This window comes from Schistocerca piceifrons, chromosome 2 (genome assembly GCF_021461385.2).
Source record: "Schistocerca piceifrons isolate TAMUIC-IGC-003096 chromosome 2, iqSchPice1.1, whole genome shotgun sequence".
Classification (NCBI taxonomy): Eukaryota; Metazoa; Arthropoda; class Insecta; order Orthoptera; family Acrididae; genus Schistocerca; species Schistocerca piceifrons.
This window is the reverse complement of record NC_060139.1, coordinates 787,543,447-787,556,561: the sequence shown is the minus strand read 5'-3', so window position 1 is coordinate 787,556,561 and position 13,115 is coordinate 787,543,447.

Here is a 13,115-nt window from a genome sequence, read left to right as displayed (position 1 = left end):
TGCCGGCAACAACAGAACTGTGCGAGCAGGACGAAGGTGTATGAAAGCGACGAAAGATGTGCGTTTTCGCTCTCTTTGATTTTGCTCACGTAACAACCAATATATTGATAAATGGATGAGATAACATATACTGCTACGAAAAGAGCCCTGAAATACTTTTTAGGGATGCTGTGCTGTTACTTTCTTTGGATCATTAATTTCAAACAAAACAAAATATATTATGTTCTTATTATTCTGGATCTAGCTTTCTATAAAAGGAACATCGTTTCGTTACTGTAACTCGCTATAAAGTTCAACGTATCATCCTTACTTTACAGTTATTGAAAAGGTTACTGAAAATTATATATTTAAATAGCCGAAAATGTCTTAAAAGGATGGGATAAAATACCAGGCAAGCTTATTACAAATCATAATGCAAGTTTTCACTTTGTAACTCTATTCAAAACATTTAGACAGGTTAAATTCTTACACACCTTTAGAAATCAATGCCTAATGGCGTCCTTCTCTCAATCTTGACCAAAGAATGCTACACAAGCATACAATATAGCGTCACAGGCTCTTCCTACTCACGTAACTCCAAGAAGACGACAGAGAAATTAATGGTCGGTCACTACTATTTATACTCGGTGTGGCATATTCTCATCTTTGTTTGATATTTAATAAGTATCGTCTGTGGCGGTTTCAGTACTCGCCGAGTTGAGAGCGAAAACGCACATCTTTCGTCGCTTTCATACACCTTCGTCCTGCTCGCACAGTTCTGTTGTTACCGGCACGCTCGCCCACTCAAATAATTTTGAAACATTTTCGGTGTTCTATAAGACAAGCATGCATTAGAAAAAGATTGCAGCTCTGCACATATGTTCGTTATCACCCCTATCCATACACACCCACGTCACTAATGTTTCGTATCGATGGGACACAAGGACTCTCAACCACGACAACCGAGATGAGTGGAAACGTCAAGCATTGTGAAATTTTGAAGGGCAATATGACGTGGCCATCGACTCAGATTTTATCATCAACATGCCATTGGGATTTTTTTTTTTTTTAAGTTGTCAGTCTTCTGACTGATCTGATGCGGCAGACCACGAATTTATCTCCTGTGCCGAGCTCAGTCTCAGAGTAGAACTTGCAACCTATGTGGTCGATTAGTTGCTGGATGTATTCCAATCTATATCTTCCTCTATAATTTTTACCTTCGACAGCTCCCTCTGGTACCATGGAAGTTATCTGCTGATGTCTTACGAGATGTCCTATCATCCTGTCCCTTCTTCTTGTCAGTGTTTCCCATATATTTCTTTCCTGGTCGATTCTGCAGAGAATCTCCTCATTCCTTAACTTAGAGCCATCTTATCTTTAACGTTCTTCTGTAGGTATAACGACATCTCAAATGCTTCAATTCCCTTCTGCCCTTTTTCCCACATTCCATGTTTCATTAAAATAAAATACTGTGCTCCAGACGTACATTCTTGGGCCCCAGCCCTACATTGATGCCGGTGAAAGTCGTTTTCCAATAGCTGTTATTGTTCCAGAGATATTTTGGGTGGACAAGATAGCTGGGACACCCTGTATACATCGTGTTTTACCAGGAGACGTTACAGCGTGTAAGTCACAATGTTTTAGAAGGACCGATCTATAATAGAAATTTTATGGAGTCGGAAATTATAGAAGCTATGTTCTACATAAATCGATCCTCGAGGGTATATAAGCAAAATTTTCGCAACCAAGGCTATATACTATTTTAGCGACGAAATTTAACGCGGTTTTGCTGTCTAAGATACCAAAAATGCAAGAGAGTGTTTTCCCAATCTTAAGTAAAATCAGTAACAGAAAGGTGGCGCATAAAAAGGAAAGAGAATAAGGACGAAACAGTCGATTTAATACAGTTCGAGGGGCAGTGCAATAATTAAATGAATATCGAGGAGAAGAATATTGTAATGACAAGTTCACCGGCCAAAATATCAACACCGTAGACAGTGTAGAGCTGGCGCCAGGTTGTCATGTGATCCTCCACAGCTTACAAAAGTCATGTCAGTGAAGTGGTGTGAACGTCGGGTGTATAGAATCGGTGCAGTGAGCTAGGATGAAATTGAAAAGTGACAGTATCGCAGAATAGTAGCGACAGAATGAGCATGACCACGCCGCTGATAAAATGGCCTGATTTGTTGAATGATCAACTTGGGCGGCCCAGCGTGGCTACTACGAATGTTGTGCCACTCGCAGCACGGCGTAAGAAAAGTCGCAAAAAAGGTCCTGTGCTCGAGGGACCGGAGACCAATATCACACCTTCTCAGTGACAGTAGTTTGCATATCCGGCAGGATGTCAGTAAGGACAAAGCTGTTAAGGAGTCTTTAGGTAATGAACATTTGGAATCGGGTAAATCGTAAAAGGCCACTGTTCACAGGAGCAACTAAAGTTGCAAGTCTTCAATGAACGAAATAACGAAGAAACTGAGCAGTACCTTACTAGAGAAGTGTAATATGGGCGTTATTTTACTTTTTTACAAATTATGCAAAGCCTCGAGTGCAGCCGGCTGCTGTGGCAGAGCGGGTCTAGATGCTTCAGTCCGGAACCGCGCTGCTGCTATGGTTGCAGCTTCGAATCCTGCCTCGGGCATCGATGTTTGTGATGTCCTTAGGTTAGTTAGGTTTAAGTAGTTCTAAGTCTAGGGGACTGATGACCTCAGATGTTAAGTTCCGTAGTGCTCGGAGCCATTTGAACCTCGAGTGCACCGACGTCCCAGTGCGCGGACAAAACCGTAGATTGGAGCTGAGGTGATTTTAAGAAATTTAGGGGGTCTTTCCATATGGTATCTCGTTTAAGTTACCGTTAATATGAATCATGATAGGTGTGTCAACATTTCCGGTGAGAAGCTCTTCCATCAAAACCTTCATGGTGAGCATGCAGCGAACACTCTCACCTTTTCAGGATGACAGGCGTCGTGGCAACATGGCTGAAAGCACACTTTACTTGCACTGTACCGCACCTTGCCGGCCCACCAAATCGTCGGATGTGAATCCCACAGAGAATGTGTGGGACAGTTGGGATCTTTGGGTGAGACATACCATTCGACACAGCTTCAATTTGATTTTTCTGCGGGATCTGATATCCAATCAGTGGATACGGCAAACCTGAAACTTGTGGACTCTCTTCTCTTCCTCGCCGAACTGAGAAAAATTATCAGTACCGTAGGCGGTATTGGACCGTATTTCCAAGGTAGCTACTGGTGCGACAAATCCTTTGTCCGGTGTACTTGTTAGGGAAGCGAAAATTGCAGTTGTTTCAAACAGAGACAGGGGATCGGTCAAACAATTATGGAGGGGAAAGAAGGCATAAATCGCGGAGAAGCTCTACTCGAAACTCGAAAGCACTGCAGTCTGGAACCTGCATCCTGCAACTATGATCCCACGAAAGAAAACACTCAACATCGAAACGGTGTCATTGGAATAATAGACAAAATGTATGGTTAACGTGACGCAAAGAAATTCAAAATTCCAGCCCGACAGTGTCAGATTGTCAGCATCGAAAGTGTCGCCACATGAACTCTTCGTTTGTGTGACCGGAAAAAGACCAGATTCCAAAATATTAGCATAAAATATACAATGTTACATTGTTTTCTTACAAATGTCATCGTTCGGGTCTATATTTATGCTCAAGGAAGAACAATGTCTTAGATTCCTAGGATAAATCTCTCACCGAATTCTCTTGCGCCTGCGAATACCAAATGACACGAGAAATTGCGGCAAGTATATTATGTCGATGAAGAAGAATGTCAAGTGGACCAGCGCTGCACAAACAAATGGCTCTGAGCACTATGCGACTTAACTTCTGAGGTCTTCAGCCCCCTAGAACTTACAACTACTTAAACCTAACTAACGTAAGTTTTGTGGCGGTGTTCGTAGCGACAAACAATTCGCTGTAGAAACGGCTTACGAAGCCACCGCCACACTTTAATAGCGGGCCGACCGGTCCGCTGGAACAGTGAACAGAAAGATGAAAACCCAAACACTCTGATTAAATAAAAGTCGGTACTTATCTTTATTACGAAGATACAGAAACACCGTAGTGAACTCCGTGTCTACAGAAATCTGTCTAGTTCGAGTCGGAGCGGCTAGGTCAGCGTCGGCTGACTACAAACAACAACTCTGCTGCGATGAACACACAACTGACTAGCAAGTACACAATTCGGTGGCGAGTATACAACTGAGCGGCGAATCCAGAACTGTCCTAGCGCTCGCGACTCCAGCGCTTAAGAACCCAGAAGCCAGCGGTGGCGCGCGCAGACTTGCGGCGATTTCCTGTCTCGCTGGCGCTGCTTATGCGGACGGCGTCCGGACTTTGATGCTGCCAACCTTTTGGCAGCGGGCTCGGGTGGCATTACTGGCTAGGATATAACACTCCTCCCCCCCAAATCGCCGCACCGTCGTTGAATAATGACGTGGCGAGCGTCGACGGCGGGGGAGAGGTCTGGCCGCAGGCGTAGCAGAAGAGACCGGGGCGGAGACTGTTGTCGGTGGCAGTCCCCGGTCCGCACCCCAGCATTGGCTGCGCGGGGCCTCGGGAAACACCGACTGAAAACCGAGGTCAGGGTGCACGACTGTGACCACGGGCGCAGCTTCTGGTACTGGACGCGACGGGGCGTCGGGACCCACGAAGAGAGGCAGCGTCTCCTGACGCTGCGTCGACGGCTGCTGAGTGGGCGCCGGACAAGGCGCTGCGGTGTCAGACTCCTTGGGGGAGCCCAAGGAAAGCGGCTGCGGGACAGGCTGCACAGCCACCGCTTGGGAAGGTGGCCCGGCTGAGGGGTCGACGTCCATCAGCTCCGAAGGCGGTGGCGACTGAAGAGGGACCGCAGGCGCCGGAGCGACCACCTGGGGCGCTCCCGGATGAAGCTGCGCGGGAGGCATCAACGGGACGGGCTGTCGGCGTGGTAGCGGCGACGGCTGCTGCTGCTGCCCTGGGGGCGGCAGCGAAGTCGGAAGGCGCGGCTGGAACCCGCCGCGGACCAAATCTGTGGACAAAGAACGAGCGGCAGAATCCGGGCGGCCAGCGCGGCGCAACTGGTTCTGATGCCTCCTGTGCACCCCAGTAGCACCTTGAACAGTATAAAAACCGCGACCCTGGACACTTATCACGGTACCACGTTCCCAACGACGGCGACCGTGATAAACTCTGAAAAAAACGGCGTCGTTGCGCTGAAAACGCGTGCGATGCTCAGAAGCGGCGGGTCGATCCGGGGGGTGCAACAACCGTAGTAGGGTGCGATGACGACGGCCGTGGAGAAGCTCCGCAGGCGAAGGGCCGTCGCGTGGCGTGGTCCGGTACGACGACAGGAACGTGATGAGGGCCTGCTGACGAGAGTGCGTAGCACGAAGGCGGTCCATATGATCCTTGAATGTGCGTACAAAACGTTCCGCTGCACCATTTGATTGAGGGTGGAACGGCGGAGTAAGAACATGGCGAATGCCATTGGCAGAACAAAAACTTTCAAATTCAGCAGAGGTAAATTGTGGACCATTGTCAGACACTAAAACTTCTGGAAGACCCTCAATACAAAAAATTGAAGTCAACGCCTGTATAGTTTGTGCAGACGTTGTAGACTGCATGGGCACAACAAACGGAAAATTACTAAATGCATCTATCACGATGAGCCAACGAGAATTCCAATATGGACCAGCGAAATCAATATGTACTCACTGCCAGGGACCGGCAGGGCGTGCCCACTCAAAATAGCGTTGAGGCGGAGCAGCTTGGTGTTCGGCAGACGTCGAAGAATCTGTAGACATCTGCGTAATCTGCTTATCAATGCCGATCCATGTACAATGACGGCGGGCAAGCTGCTTGGTGCGGACCACTCCCCAATGACCTTGATGCAACAAGTCGAGGACCTTGGATTGGAGCACTTGGGGAACCACTACACGAAGCTGGTCATTCTCGGTGCGTAACAGCAAAACTCCGTGCGAAACAGACAACAGATGACGTTGCGGATAATAGCGACGAACCACAGGATCCGATATGTCCTTTGCCTTGGACGGCCAACCACGTTGAACAAAACGTAATAGTAAACTCAGATGAGGATCCGTAGCCGTATCACGTGCCACCTGACGATAATCAATCGGAAAATCCCGGAGGGATTGATGCTCATCGGCGTCAATCTGATGGCAAGAGTCGTCAGAGGAATCGAAGACATCATCCGCAGCAATCGGCAATCTAGAAAGCGCGTCAGCGTTTGCATGCTGAGCGGTAGGGCGATACAGTATCTCATACTGGTATTGCGATAACAAAAGAGCCCAACGTTGTAGTCTCTGAGCTGTCCGCTGAGGAACTGGTTTAGACGGATGAAACAGTGACGTCAGGGGCTTGCGATCTGTCACTAAATAGAATGGTCTACCATAGAGATAGTGATGGAATTTTGTGACACCGAACACAATAGCCAACGCTTCCTTGTCCAATTGGCTATAATTACACTGAGCTTTGTTTAGCAATTTAGATGCGAACGCAATAGGACGTTCGGTGTTACCGACGCGGTGAGACAACACAGCACTGAGGCCGTAAGAAGAGGCATCACAAGCTAATACCAGAGGCTTGTTAGGGTCGTAATGGACCAGACAACGATCATTCAATAAAGCCTCTTTAAGCTGCTGAAAGGCTGATTGGCAATCAGCTGACCACACAAACGGAACATTCTTACGGCGGAGACGATGCAACGGTGCAGCAATCTGTGATGCATTAGGTATAAACCTAATATAATACGTCAATTTGCCAAGAACTGCTTGCAATTCATGCAGATTGCGAGGGGCGGGCAAATCACGAATAGCTGCTAAATGTGACTGGGAGGGATGAATGCCTTGAGCATTAATAACATGTCCCAGATACTCCATCTCCGTAAGGAAAAATGAACATTTATCGATGTTGCAACGTAGGCCTGCCTGAGACAACACTTGAAACAAACACTCCAAATTACGGAAATGTTCAGCAGGCGTCCGACCGGACACAACAATATCGTCTAAATAGTTGCAACACGATGGCACATTAGCCAGAAGTTGTGACAAAAAACGCTGAAAAACAGCTGGAGCTGACGCACAACCAAAAGGCAAACGCAGAAAACGGAACAACCCCAACGACGTGTTTATGACAAAATACTGTTGTGATTGCTCGTCGAGGGGCAATTGCAAATATGCTTCACGGAGATCAATTTTGGAAAAGAAACGAGCTTCCCCTAACTTATCCATCAGCTCGTCCGGTCTAGGCAAAGGAAAAGAATCAATGACAGTCTGAGGATTAACTGTCGACTTAAAATCAGCACACAAACGTAACTTGCCAGACGGTTTCTTTATAATAACTAAGGGAGAAGCCCACTGGCTCGCTGAAACGGGTTGAATAACACCGTTGTTTTGCCAACGACGAAGTTCATCTTCTACAGGTGCCCGGAGGGCGTGAGGCACTGGACGAGCACGAACAAATCGAGGCTGAGCATTATCTTTTAACGTAATATGAGCGGCAAAGTTCGCAGCACAACCTAGTTCGTCTTTAAATATGACACTGTATCGTTTACACAAATCGGTTATGCTGTCTTGAGGAACAACAACAGAATTAATTTGCAACACATTGTCTTGGATAGACAGGCCAAACAAGTCAAAACAGTCTAATCCGAAAATGTTGACATTGTCTGTAGCGCGGAGCACTGTGAATGAAACTGTTTTTGTATTGCCACAGAATGTGGCTGGCACGCTACATACACCTAACACAGGAATTTGTTCTCCACTATAAGTAGCCAAAGAATGTTTTGCCGCTGAAAGTTTAGGGCGGCCGATAGCCGCATACGTAGCACTATTTATGAGAGTCACAGACGCACCAGTGTCTAATTGAAAATTGAAGGTCTTATCCTGGATGTGTAGCTTCACAAATAGTTTATTACACTGTCTCTGGATCGGTGCAGTGGAGGCGGAAGACACAAAATCAGCGCGTTTAGCGCGTGTTCGGTGCTTACGACAACTCGTGGGTTGGGCGGGTGGAACAACAACTCCCGCTTCACTTGCAGTCTGTACATTACTTTTTACAGCGTTGGAATTACGCTTGGGTCGCATAGCAGAGGGCTGGGTGGGTGGCTTATTGCGAACAAGTTTATTACCCACACGAACCGTGGAAGAGTCTTTAAACGCGACCTTCTGGGCGGGCTGGCTTTGAAGAACATGAATATCCATGGGCTGGGCAGCACTAGAATTGTTCTTGCGTTTACGCAAACAAACAGTCTGGATGTGTCCTTTCCTTTGACAAAGTGACAAACCGCGTTTCTTAACGGGCAACGTTCACGAGGATGAGCAAGAACACACTTAGGGCAAGACTTAACTCTATCATTTTGCACACGCGGCTGACGAATGTGTTTAACATGACGCGGCCGGCTAGTGTTTACAGTCTGACTCTGCCGGTGGGGCCGCGGGCGTGACATAACTTGCTTAGCACAGGCAATTTGAGAAATACATGGCTGGTCTAACTCACACTCAGCATAGTCAAAAGTATCTTGGGCTTCAATGATGTTCATCACAGTCTCTAATGACGGGTCAGGTAACTTTAAGATAGCAGCACGAATACGAGAATCTGCAATGTTTTGAGTAATAGCGTCTCGTAACATGACATCACTGTAGGAAGCTCCACACACACAATTAAATCGGCACTGACGGGTGAGGCCCCGTAAATCTGTTAACCACTGTTTATTAGATTGATGTGGCAGTTTCTTTAATCTGAAGAACTTGAATCTGGCTGCTGCCACATGAACTCGCGACTCGAAATACTCAGCAAGCTTGTTAACAACAACGTCATAGTCTAAAGCTTCTGGCTGGGATTCCGGGAACAACTTACAAAGTAGTCGATAGACTTCCACGCCTGCAGTGGAAATGAAATAAAGCTGCCGCTCAGTACCTGTGATTTTGTAGACTGTCATGTGCGCCTGCAACTGCGCGAAATATTTTCGCCATTCTTCTCTTGATGCATCAAAAGCACGGAAAGGTGGTGCTGCCTGTGCTTGTTCCTTTTGTGTTGGAGGCTTAGCCGCTTGTTTGGCGATTGCTTCCACCAGACTTTGTATTTGCTGACTCTGTAACAAGATCAACTGTTGTAATTCGGCAGACATAGTGAACACAAATTAAACCAGCCCCCAAAATTTTGTCGCTATAATTAGTATAACCAGAAACAAGTTGAACCAGCCCTGCACACGAGTTCGGAAGTCCTCGTCGCCAGTTTTGTGGCGGTGTTCGTAGCGACAAACAATTCGCTGTAGAAACGGCTTACGAAGCCACCGCCACACTTTTAATAGCGGGCCGACCGGTCCGCTGGAACAGTGAACAGAAATATGAAAACCCAAACACTCTGATTAAATAAAAGTCGGTACTTATCTTTATTACGAAGATACAGAAACACGGTAGTGAACTCCGTGTCTACAGAAATCTGTCTAGTTCGAGTCGGAGCGGCTAGGTCAGCGTCGGCTGACTACAAACAACAACTCTGCTGCGATGAACACACAACTGACTAGCAAGTACACAATTCGGTGGCGAGTGTACAACTGAGCGGCGAATCCAGAACTGTCCTAGCGCTCGCGACTCCAGCGCTTAAGAACCCAGAAGCCAGCGGTGGCGCGCGCAGACTTGCGGCGATTTCCTGTCTCGCTGGCGCTGCTTATGCGGACGGCGTCCGGACTTTGATGCTGCCAACCTTTTGGCAGCGGGCTCGGGTGGCATTACTGGCTAGGATATAACAGTAAGGACATCACAAACATCCATGCCCGAGGCAGGATTCTAACCTGCGACCGTAGCGTTTGCGCGGTTTCAGACTGTAGCGCCTAGAACCGCTCAGCCACCCCAGCCGGCCGTGCGGTTCTAGGCGCTACAGTCTGGAACCGAGCGACCGCTACGGTCGCAGGTTCCAATCCTCCCTCGGGCACGGATGTGTGTGCTGTCCTTAGGTTAGTTAGGTTTAATTACTTCTAAGTTCTAGGCGACTGATGACCTCAGAAGTTAAGTCGCATAGTGCTCAGAGCCATTTGAACCATTTGAACCACCCCGGCCGGCGCTGCACAAACATTCATTGTCTACGTCGAGGAACCGTACGGTAATTACATATACACCATAGTGGCTTGGTCAATGTATCCAAGAATTCTGTGAAACGAATGATCTCAGACAACTAGAAGAGCGCCATTCGTGCAGACAAAGGATCAAGCAGTGAGCAGCAACGTATATTTAATACATTCCGAGTCGTCGAAGTCGTAGTGATAGTCACTGACAACGAATACAGCCAATGTGATATTATTTTTCAAGGTCGAAGAAAACAGATGGCAAAAAAATTAATCTGACACAACAAAAATTAATCTGACACAACAAGGTCCTGATCGCACAATTTTTTTACGAAGCGTTAAGCGTTTCAAAATTTCATCATCAGACTAAAGGTTTGGAATGACGTGTACAAGAAATTAATGAGAGAAAATATACGTAAGTGTGCATCTAAGTAATCCAATGTACAGATTTTCCAGATAGTATCGTCCTTAAGTAAAGAAACAAACAATACTATAAAGCTCACGAAAGTGAGCTTATAAACTGAATACAACCATATTTGACCGCGCCATTGTCCTTCGAATAGAACACCTGCCAAACTGTGTGTGGCGATTGAAAGGACGGCCAGTAGGTGGCGCTAGTGTTAACCGTAGAATGCAAGTCAAAGAGTAACTTTTCCAACTACTGCAGGTATACACTGCGATTAAGTGCATGTCAGCACCTCGTGAACAAATTTGACAGAAATATTTTTGCTACTTTTATGGAAGAGAAACTCATACTAACAGCATGAACAGTGCACCGTTAGGTAACATCGTAGAAAACGTTAAGAGGTCATCATTAGTCAATAGTTTAGTCGTAAGTCTTATTGACTCTGCCCGAGCGAAACCAGCAGCTAGTAACGCGCTGTTATCTCCCCACGTAGTGTCCTGTTTTCCTCATCATTTTGTATGTTGAGAAGGTGGCAGTGTTAGCATCGATTTAATCATCAGAAGACTATTTCGTATTCTGTATTTAACTTCAAGTAGAGGGTATGTAATGGTGAGAGGAATGTATGAATTAGACTAAGTCGTCTTGAGGAAGGATTATTCTTGTTCGAGGGTCATTGAGGGATAAACAGGTAATCCGTAAGTTTGATTACATTTCACATAAGTAGAGAGTGGAACATACAGTAAAGTAATGTTCCCAACAGAAATATTCATGAGTGTTAGGACTTGAAATTCGTGTTACTACTTTTCCTGCACGTGTCTGCTCAATCTCAACTTCCAAATTATAATGTTGCAGGCTCTTTTGCTACATTGTCGTTATTCTACGGCACGAGTAAATGATAAAACGCGATTTATACGAAGTGCACTCAGCTGCATAAAATAAGTGTGTAGCGTATCAGTAAGTTTCTTAGTTCGTGCGAGTACTTAGGTGAATTTCCACAAAAGATAAATAGACTGCGTTGATAGTTAACAATAAGTACAGTACACTGGAGCAGAAAGTCCGCTAACGAAAAAAATTACGAAATGCAAATTGATACCCTACAGTGCAGCGAATGTCTACAGATTATACAGACCTCTGCTGAAAATAATACCGCTTAACTGTGCATTTCAATCACTGAATGCTGTGAGCGCTGCGAAAATTTTCACCACTGTAATCAGGAAATGACTGATTAGCTCTGTGAAATTTGCCGATATCATCCCGCATTCATCAGCAGAGTGTCGACCCTACTCGTGGAAGTCATTATTTATGACTACCGACACGGTACAAATCAGATAATCAGCTCCTTGTTAGTGTTACGTAAATACGTCAGTAATCTCTGTGAAGATTTACAACAGCAATGCATAGATATGGCAAATTTATTAGTGGGGCTTCTTGGGTATATACAAGAAACTGAAAATGGATATAGGAGACGTACTTCCACGAAAGCACCGGTTCTACTTTTCTTTTCTTCAAAATTTCTTTATTTTTTTTGTTGATTTCAAGGTCTTCTATACAACGTGTACAGTTAACTTCCCACGCTGAGTAAGGGAGTGATCAGTATCGAAAATATTCAGTCGTATACGAATACTGGTGTTGAAGCTTCTTTCTGAGACTAATTACTACTCCAACGACGAAGTATACTGCACGTTTTACATTTTATAATACTGGTTTTCGAAAAGCAGAAAGTAGAAAAGGAAGAGATTTCGTAAAATAAAATATATATTACTCAAATTACAATGTTTGTCGAATGACAAGGTTTAACACCAGGATTGAACAAAATTTGGGAAACAGCCCGAGAAATGCTTGCTTGAACGCAAACGCCGATGTTAGTCAATCCCGCAGGTTTCGCTGCAGTATTTGTTCCCCAATGGTAACGCTGCGTTACAAGAAAAGCCCGGTCGGGGTGGCCGAGCGGTTCTAGGCGCTACAGTCTGGAACCGCGCGATCGCTACGGTCGCAGGTTCGAATCCTGCCTCGGGCATGGATGTGTGTGATGTCCTTAGTTTAGTTAGTTTTAAGTAGTTCTAAGTTCTAGGCGACTGGTGACCTCAGAAGTTAAGTCCCATAGTTCTCAGAGCCATTTGAACCATTTAAAAGAAAAGAGGGCCGCTGTTCACACAGCTTGCGTGGTCAAGGACTGAGTCTGTGAGCACGAGGATGAATTGTCAGATCTACACTGGCCGGAACAGTCACCAGACCTCGACAGTGTTCATCTTTGCAGCTGGTGTTTTCGTTTCTTTGGTCCAACCTCGGTTCAGTTAACAAGTAGTCTATTTTCCAATACTGTGCAGAAATATTTGCACTGACGCGGATCATATGTGACTTGGAATATCGACAGCTTATTGTCACTAAAAGTCATCAGCTAATTTAGCTGAATTTAAGGCACGGCAAATAACAATACAAGACCATATTCAAAATGATATCAAAATGAAAGGCTTTACTCGTAGAGTGATATTTATCATGGAATTATCTGACTACGTCTTGGTGCAGCGAATTGATGCTAGTCGGACGTTGTTGGTACAATTTTGAAACGCAGCGTCTTGTTTCCTATGGACGTGCGATATACCCCAACTCCTAGGGAGGAATATGGTTTATGGTTTCCTAGT